General features: G+C 40.1%; 1 pseudogene across 1 annotated transcript; it reads left to right on the top strand.

The window, feature by feature from the left end:
• Positions 1-9,182: 9,182 nt before the first annotated feature.
• LOC307099071 (mitotic spindle assembly checkpoint protein MAD2A-like) lies at positions 9,183-9,848 on the top strand (annotated as a pseudogene). The gene has a single exon. The product of its transcript is annotated as a mitotic spindle assembly checkpoint protein MAD2A-like (transcript).
• The last annotated feature ends 220 nt before the right edge of the window (positions 9,849-10,068 follow it).

Raw genomic sequence — 10,068 nt, 5'->3', positions numbered from 1 at the left:
TTTAACAATTTTAAGAGTACCGGTCATATATTTTATGGGCCACCAACTTAGGTTTGTCTGATGTTTTCTTATGATGAGACTAAAGTTAAGGGTTTTAGAGAAGAATGTGCACTTCTTGTTGAATCGTTTTAGAGGCACATGACATCAACATGACTTATTGATGTAAACCTTGATGAGTTGGTCAAGGTCATCACATAACTTTTGGTATATTGTGTTTTCATTGAAATTCAATTAAAAATACTTTCTCATTTCCTTTATGACTTCCATGTTGACGCAGGAGTTATTTAGGACTATGTTGCTTTAATTACCAAATGTTTTGGGGGTTTCCAGATATCATTCTTTTGTTTGTTTTTAATTCTAATTTTATTCTTTTGTGGTCAGAGAACATAGTTCTTATGATTTTGGTCCTAAGTGTTCTTGATGATTGGTTTATGGCAAAGAATATGGTATACCTGTTGAATGTTTCATGTAGACTTTCAAATAATGTGTGTTTTGCTGTTGTTGGGGTGAATGTACTATAAATACATAAATGTTAACCAGGTAAAGTTAGTTGATAGTATTATTTAGATTTTCTATATCCTTATTTTCTATTTGTTCTATCAATTATTGAGTGTTGAAGTCTAACTATAATTATGGATCTTTCTGTTTCTACTTGGCTATATCAGTTTTGGCTTCATGTGTTTTGAAACTTTTGTTAGGTGCATACATTATTAGAATTGTAATGTATTCTTGGTTAATTTGCCCCTTTATTATCATGTAATGTCCCTCTTATACCTGGTAATATTTCTTGTCCTGAATTCTATTTGTCTAATATTAATATAGCCACTCTAGCTTTCTTTTGATTTATGTTTTATTTTATTTTTAAAAATATGTTTGTATTGATTTCAGAGAAGAAGGGGGAAAGAGAGAGAGAGAGAGAGAGAGAGAGAGCGAGAGAGAGAGAGAGAAAATCAGTGATGAGAGATTCATTGGTTGGCTGCCTCCTGCACGCTCCCCACTGGGGATCAAGCCCGCAACCCAGGAATGTGCCCTGACGGGGAATCACAGTTTTTATAGGGCAGATCTGTTTGTGGCGAATGATCAGCTTTTATTTATCTGAAAATATATTTCAGACTTTTGGTTTCCAGTCCAGCATATAAGGAGCTTAGGAGTTGTCATTCCATCCTAACAATGAATAAAAAATAACTGAACTAACTGAAAAATCAATTCTTTTTTAGATCCATCAGAGAAATGAGGTCACAGGGCAAAACTCTTTACCATAAATTGGAGAGACAGGTAGATAGAATCACTACTTACTGGAGCAGAAACCCACCTCTGTGGAAATGAGTACTGGGATAAAATATTAAAAACACTTGAACTGCGATTATCAAATTGTTGAAGACTCGGTGTGGATAAGTTTGAGAGATTAAAACTCCAAGGGATCCCAGTCATCAGAAGGCTTCTACACTTTTATGAGTTTTACTTTCAGGAACTCTACCAATTTCCACAGTGAGGATCACAGAAAAATCTTCTCATGGATTCAGCAGGTGTAGAGAAAAAGAAACAGTTTTGAATTAGGCCAGAGCATTCTATCCTTAATAAGTCCTGCCCTTAGAAGAAACTATTTTATCAGAGCATAGCATGCTGAGATATTATTAAAACCTAACCAATCTGGGGAAAGGGAAATACCCAACTCCAGCCCCCTCTAGCCAACCTCTCCCACTCAGGGAAAAACTGAGAAATTGGTGAAGTTGACAGTCTGGGGGCACGTGTTCACCAAAAGAGTTGAGATCAGTCATCTATACTAATAAAAGGGTAATATGCTAATTAGACCAGACATCTTCCGGGTGTCCTTTGGACAAAGCCATGTTGGCGGGGGCTGAGGCAGAGGAGGTTAGGGGCGATCAGGCTGGCAGGGGAGAGCAGTTAGGGGCAATCAGGCCTGCAGGGGAGCAGTTAGGGGAAGGCAGGCTGGCAGTCAGGCAGGCAGGCAGGTGAGTGGTTAGGAGCCAGCGGTCCCAGATTGCGAGAGGGATGTCCGACTGCCAATTTAGGGATTGGGCCTAAACTAGCAGTTGAACATCCCCCAAGGTGTCCTGAATTAGAGAGGGTGCAGGCCAGGCTGAGGACACCCCTCCACCCCCCACAGTTCACAACTTTCATGCACCGGGCCTCTAGCAGGACTATAAAATGCTTCCACTCTCTCCACACCTTCCTACTATATTACTAAATGCCTACTCATCAGAGTTCCTTTACTCAATACATTATGTCCTCCTTTTAACAGTCATACTAAAAGGAAAAAACACAATTTAAATAGACATAGCAAACATCAAAATTAGACCCTGATATGGCAGGAATGTTGGCATTTGAAACCATAATTTTATTTTATTTTTTCTTACTGATTTCTTTTTTTAAAATAAATCTTTATTGATAAGATTATTACAGTTGTCCCTCTTTTTTCCCCCCATAGCTCCCCTCCACCCGATTCCCACCCCACCCCATGCCCTTACCTCCCCCACCCACTGTCCTCATCCATAAGTGTATGATTTTTGTCCAGTCTCTTCCCGCACCCCCCACACCCCTTTCCCCCCGAGGATTGTCAGTCCACTCCCTTTCTATGCCCCTGATTTTATTATATTCACCAGTTTATTCTGTTCATCAGATTTTTTATTCACTTGATTTTTAGATTCACTTGTTGATAGATATGTATTTGATGTTCATAATTTTTATCTTTACCTTTTTCTTCTTCTTCCTCTTCTTAAAAAATACCGTATTTTCCGGCGTATAAGACGACTGGGCGTCGTAAAAGTCATCTTATATGCCAGAAAATACGGTAGTCCAATATATCTAATCCATTACATCTAAGCCCATCAATATAGTCCAATATACTGTATTTTCCAGCGTATAAAACGACTTTTTAACCCAGGAAAACCTTATACGCCCAGTTATCTTATATGCCGGAAAGTACGGTACCTTTCAGCATCCTACCTAATAATAGACAAATATGCAAATTGACCACACCTTCGCTACACCAAAGCCACGCCCATCAGCCAAACCACGCCCACCAACCAATCAGGATGAGTATGCAAATTACCCCAACAAAGATGGCGGCTAATTTGCATATCAAGACAGTGTAGAAAGAAGCCAAGAGCTGCAGAAGGGAGCAAAGCTGCGGAGAAGCAAGCAAGCCGGGGGGGAGGAGAAGGGAGGAGCGGAGACGGGGCTGGGGGAGAAGGAAGGAGAACAGGCGGGGCCGGGGGAGAAGGGAGGAGCGGAGGTGGGGCCAGGGGAGAAGGAAGGAGAGCAGGCGGGCTGGCGGAGAAGGCAGGGCGGGGGAGAAGGGAGGAGCAGAGGCGGGGCCGGGGGAGAAGGGAGGAGCAGAGGCGGGGCCGGGGGCGAAGGAAGGAGAGCGGGCGGGCTGGCGGAGAAGGGAGAAAAGCAGGGGGGCTGGCAGAGAAGGCGGGGCGGGGGACAAGGGAGGAGAGCAGGCAGGGCGGGGTAGAGTGCAGCAGGAAACCCTATTGCAGGATTTTTCCTGCAACGGGAACGCTAGTTTCATATAATACTGATTTGGCGGTGATGAACTCCTTCAGCTTTTTCTTATCTGTGAAGCTCTTTATCTAACCTTCAATTCTGAATGATAGCTTTGCTGGGTAGAGTAATCTTGGTTGTAGGTTATGCTATTCATCACTTTGAATATTTCTTGCCACTCCCATCTGGCCTGCATAGTTTCTGTTGAGAAATCAGCTGTCAATCATATGGATACTCCCTTGTAGGTAACTAACTGTTTTTCTCTTGCTGCTTTTAATATTCTCTCTTTGTCTTTTGCTCTTGGCATTTTAATTATAATGTGTCTTGGTGTGATCCTCTTTGGATTCCTTTTGTTTGGGGTTCTCTGTGCTTCTTGGACTTGTAAGTCTATTTCTTTCACCAGGTGGGGGAAGTTTTCTGTCATTATTTCTTCAAATAGGTTTTCAATATCTTGCTCTCTCTCTTCTTCTGGCACCCTCATAATTCGGATGTTGGTACGCTTGAAGTTGTCCCAGAGGCTCCTTACACTATCTTCATGTTTTTGGATTCTTTTTTCTTTTTGCTTTTCCAGTTGGGTGTTTTTTGCTTCTTTGTATTTCAAATCTTTGACTTGATTCTTGCGATCCTCTAGTCTGCTGTTGGATCTCTGTATATTATTCTTTATTTCAGTCAGTGTATGCTTAATTTCTAGTTGGTCCTTTTTCATATCCTCGAGGGTCTCACTATATTTATCAGTGGTTTCTAGAAAATTCTTGAAAAACCTTATAACCGTGGTTTTGAACTCTATATCGTATAGTTTGCTTTCCTCCATTTCTTTCATTTGTGACCTGTTTCTTTGTCTCCGCATTTTGGCTGCTTCCCTGAGTTGATAGAGTGGTGGTGTGTGCTAGGTGTCCTATAGGGCCCAGTGGCTCAGCCTCCCCAGTTACCTGAGGTGACACCTGTCTTTCCTTAGATTTCATACTTTTTGATTGCCTGCCCTCAGATCTCTGATGGGAGGAAAAGATACAATTTTGTAGTTTGTCTGGCAATTATTATTGTTGTTGCAAAATACGATTAATACTCTTCCCAGATTTCTACATCCTGGAATTAGTTTTTCTTTGTGTTTTAAGAAATTTTGTTGTAATCCATCCATATGTGTTTAATATGCAGCATGACAATTGATGTTTCCTTTTATTTATTTACAGTTTTGATTTCCTCTTTGACCTAGAATTATTTAGGTAGTGACTTTCTTAAAAATTTTAAGGTAATTGAAATTTTTATTTAACCTCTTGATCTTTATGGGGCCAGCAGGCCGGCTCGAGGGGCAGTTGGGAGTGAGCAGGCCAGCTGGGGGGGGGCAGTTGGGGGTGAGCAGGCCAGTAGGGGGGGCAGTTTGGGATGATCAGGCTGGCAGGGGGAGCAATTAGGGGTGATCAGGCCGGCAGTCAGAATGGTTAAGGGTGATCAGGCAGGCAGGCAGGTGAACGGTTAGGAGCCAGTGGTCCCAGATTGCGAGAGGGATGTCCGACAGAGATTGGGCCTAAACCGGTAGTTGGACATCCTTCAAGGGGTCCCAGATTGGAGAGGGTGCAGGCCAGGTTGAGGGACAACCCCCCCCCCACACGAATTTTGTGGCTTTGTCTGGAAAGACGTCTGGAAGGTCTCCCGGTCTAATTAGCATATTACCCTTTTATTAGTATAGATTATAGTATTATGGTCAAAGAACATGGACAATTAAATTTCCACTCAATTTTGTTGAGGTTGTTTTTATGACTTTTTGACCAGAATGTATATTCGGTATTTATAGGACATAGTGTTTCATATCTCTATTAAACCAAGTTTATTAATTATTGATAATAGTCAAGTTCTCTATAGTCTTATTTGTTTGATCTGTTAAAGATGGAAAGAAGTATGTTAAATGTATTCATTATGATAATGGTTTTGCCAGTTTTTTCTTAAATTACCTTTCTTCCTGGTTGTCTTAGTTATTTTGTAAGCTGTTATTCAGCCCAGAAATATTTATGAATGTCTTCATTTTGGAATATCATTAAAAAATAACCCTATGATTTCATTTATGAAGTGCTCACCTTCTCCTATCTGTGGAAGGCAGGGAAGTCCAATCCCAACACTGTGTCCAACCTGGTGCTTCTTTTGCCCACTTGCCAAAGTGGGGCTTCTCATTAATAGGAATGGAGATGAAGGTTTCACCCGGATATCATCAGCATTACACTGTTCCACTATTATGAGTTTGCAATACCTGTTCTTGAATACCGTATTTTCTGGCGTATTAGATATATTGGACTACCGTGTTTTCTGGCGTATCACTCCATTTTACTAATACACCTCCTTTGCTTGGACTTTTCTGAAAACATCACTTGTACAAAGTTTTTGTGTGTGCAGCAGATGCTTGAGAAGATTTGAGATATCAAAGGTGTTTTATGCCATGATGCTTGCTCCTAGCTTTATCTGTCATGAGGACTTTCTTTTTCATGTGTTTGGTAATGTTTTCTGCTACCAACCTTTCCATTATGCATATTTTTCTACTCTTTGGCAAACTTTGATCCAAACAAATAGGAGAGATTCAACCTAGAACTAAGCTGGCCAATGCAATAGCCAGTAACCATACATAGCTATTTAATTAAATATGACTTAAATATGAGTTAAAATGAAAAAACTGTAATTGTCTTAATATTTCAAGTACTCAATAACCACACATGGCTAGTGGCTTCTATATTGGACAGTGCAGATATATAACATTCTCATCATCACAGAAAATTGTACTGAAAATATTTGTATAGAATAATACTGCCATCGCTTCTTGGCCTTTTGGCTAAGATCAAGTGTAGAATAATACTGCCAAATTCCAGCAGGACTATCCAGGTGTATGTATGTAGGTATTCCAGTGCAAGTTTAAGTTCTTCATTGCCATTTGTAAAGTAGATATACCTCTTTCTTATTTAAGTTGTGTCCATCTGGTAAGTATTAGATTAGACAAACATGTACAACACAACACATTATTATGTAAAGAAGTCCCCTTCTTTCAAATTGTGGCCCTTTTGGGCCTGTCATAAATAAGAATATAAACCCATTTCTGAATGTCTTTCATTTAATGGCAGATCACTTAGCTCTGAAAGGATACAACAGAAGCTTTTCTTATCCCTTTTAAGAGCCTGATGAAATGCTCACCTCCTCAGTCTCTGGAGGTAGAGGCAGGAAGTCTCAGAGTTGAGAAGGCCTTCTTAGATACTATATATAGTCTTTGTCATTTCACACCTTAACCTCAAAGGAAGTCCTTTTTTCTGGGATGGAGCACTTCAGTTCCCAAAATTCTGAAGTCATTATAGAGTGGGTGGAGGGAGTTGAGGATGATACTTTGGTCTGAACTTTTTGGGTAACCTAGGAGTAGATCTATGAAAATCAGAGGGTTTTTTCACCCCACCCCCAGGATTTCACTTCCTGCAGATGTGGTACCTCTAACCATCTCGGCCTACGCCTTTGGACATGCCTTGGGAGGGCCCTCCTCTCTACCTTGAGCTCCTTTTGTGCCCCTCCAGTGGAAATCTGGTGGGCAGGCTCTTTCATCTCTTACTTGGTTAACTGAAGTGGGAATTAGGATTATTACTCCTAATTTTACTTGGGGGTAAAAGACATTTTGCTCCATGTTGGAGAAAGAAGTAGATAATAGTTTCATCTGCCTCTAATACCCATGGGTGTGGATAGAACCACTGCTCTGATGTAGACCTCTCCCTCTACCCATAGTTCTTTTCCAGCTTCTATTTTGTTTTGACTTCTACTCACTCCTTTTTCTGACCCTCACCCTGTGCCTCTTCTAGCTGCTGTCCCAGTCTCAAGTTTTGTTGTGGAGGACAATCTCTCAAAGTCAGGGCAAAGAGCCTAGGGGTTAGAGGTGATGCTGAGAAGCAAAGTAAGAGCATGAGAGAAGCACACAAACTATCTGAATGCAGGTACATGCCTTCCAGGACTGGACCTTTCATGTATGGTCTTCCTTCCTTTCTGTCTTTCAACTTCTTTCACAGAGGAGCCCTTATCATCTGACCCCCCCTTTTTTTTCTTTTACTGGCCACTAGGTGCATTGGCTTCTGGATCTCCAATGGGGTGCTCATCTGACCCCTTGACTATCCAGTACCTTCTGCCTGCCCTCTGTCTCCTACTTGTAGTCATTCAGCTATGCTTTAGGAGAAATGGCCCATGCACCTACCATCAGGGGCCAGAGAGGTCCATGAGAATGGCAGCAAGACCTAGGCAGAGACATGGCAGGTGAGCAGAGACATGTGGAGTCAAGTCATCTGTGGTCCAGAGGATCCCCTGCAGAAGGAGCAGGCTCCAAACTTTAGCCTTTGCTTAGCCAACTCCTAATGATTTCATTAAATTTTTTATTTTTTGTTAATCCTCACCCGAGGATATATTTTCCATTCATTTTCAGAGAGAGTGAACTATAGCAGCTGGGATTCGAACCTACAACCCAGGTACATGCCCTTGACCTGGAATTGAACCCGCGACCCTTTGTGTGTGGGCCAACGCTCTATTCACTTCAGCCAGGGTGTATAATTTATTTTTTTAATTGCCCAAATGATGCATGAATACATTCTCTTCTTGTAACATCTTACATTCTCGTAGCATCTTACAAGAATATGCTCTTCCTGTAAAAAAAAAAAAAGAAAGAAAGAAAGAAAGAAAAAAGAGAAAAGAAACTTATTTAGTCTTAATATCGTAAATCATAAAGCTAAGTAAAGTGCCCTTTGACTGCCTTGCCTGATCCCAATCCTCTCTCCTAGTTCCCACGAGTAGTCACAGTTCTCAACTAGGTATGTATCTTTCCAGAGCTTTTTCTTATTGAACCTATCTATAGAAAATAGGTAGGATTATTTTGTGCTTTTCAGTTTTTCTTTTTCATAAAGATATACTAATCACTCTGCAGTTATAAACAGATCTCTCCATATTGGTTCAAAAGAACCATGTGCATTTTGAAATTGCTACACAATATTCTCTAGCATGAATACACCTCAGTTTATTTATTCATCTCCGGTTGATGAACATGTCATCTCCCAAATTTCATTATTGCAAATAGGCTGCAATGAATATTATTGCATATACTTCATTAACCATAGGATCAAGGATCTTTCTTAGGTAGGTATAAGAAATTACAGACTCATAAGTATATGCATTTACATTTGAATCTGTCATCTTGAACTGTAGAGAGAAGTTGGACCCACTAACAGCCACTGACATTATTACACATCCACTAATAGCCTGTTGAAACCACTGTCTTGATATTATCAAATGTTATATACAGAATTTCTGACAGTTGCATTTCTCAAGTTCCTTAGTGATGCTAAATATCTTTTTATATAGCTATTGGGCATTTTTATTTTTTCTTTTGTTCATTACCTATTCATGTCCTTTTCTTTAAGTTGTTAAGGTTTACTTGTTAATTTTTTTATAATCTTTATGCTCTGGATATTAATTGTTGGCTTGTTATAAATGTTTTCTCCCAGTGTCTTTTATAATACCTTTTATTGTACCAAATAATTTTATTTTGATGGAATGAAATGATCATTTTTTTAAATGATCAATTTTTAAAATGACTTAATTTTTGTATCTTATTTAAAAAGACTTCCAGATGGTGGTGGGGAGTTGCTGTCGCGTGGCGGTGGGCACGTAGCCTGGCCATGGCAAGGCAACTCTCCTGGGAGCAGAGCATTTTCTCAGTTGGCATCAACAGCATTTTATATCACTGTGGCATTTATTGGTCTGAAATCTTTACTCGAGTGCAGAAATATGTTCTTACCTTGCTTGTAATTACTGATCCTGAGCTCATGAAATAGCTAAATAATATGGTGGAACAACTAAAAGACTGGTTATACAAGTGTTTAGTTCAGAAACTGGTGGTAGTCATCTCCAGTATTGAAAGTAATGAGGTCCTTGAGAGATGACAATTTGATACTGAGTGTGACAAGACTGCCAAAGATGAGCGTACACTCAGAGAAACGTCTCAAAAAACTATCCAAGATGAAATTCGCTCAGTGATCAAAGAGATCACAGCAACCGTGAAATTTCTGCCCCTGTTGGAAGTTTCTTGTTCACTTGATCTGCTGATCTATATAGACAAAGATTTGGTTGTACCTGAAAAGTGGGAAGAGTCAGAACCACAGTTCATTAACAATTGTGAGCAAGTCCGTCTGCATTCCTTCTCTACTACAATCCACAAAGTAAACAGCATGGTGGCCTACAAATGCCTGTCCATGACTGGATATGAGACCAGAACAATAATGAAACTCTCAAACGTGTTTCCTGAAACCAAGTCAACTATAGTTCATGTTTTATTCCATGATTAATTTTTAGATGCGGAAAACTTAACATCATACTTTACTGAATTGTACATAATTGTTCCGTTTTTTGGTACCTGTTTAACTTTCCATAGGGTTGACATAATTTTTTACACACTGTTCAAAAGGGAAGCAGCAGATTACATCAGCACTGTAACGTCAATTCCTTTAAAGGTGGTATCTGTAGATGGAAAATTTTTTGCTATAAAGCTTCCTAAATCAGACCTTT

This window comes from Cnephaeus nilssonii (genome assembly GCF_951640355.1).
Source record: "Cnephaeus nilssonii genome assembly, chromosome: 5".
NCBI classification, from domain to species: Eukaryota; Metazoa; Chordata; class Mammalia; order Chiroptera; family Vespertilionidae; genus Cnephaeus; species Cnephaeus nilssonii.
This window is presented reverse-complemented; position numbering and strand designations above follow the sequence as displayed.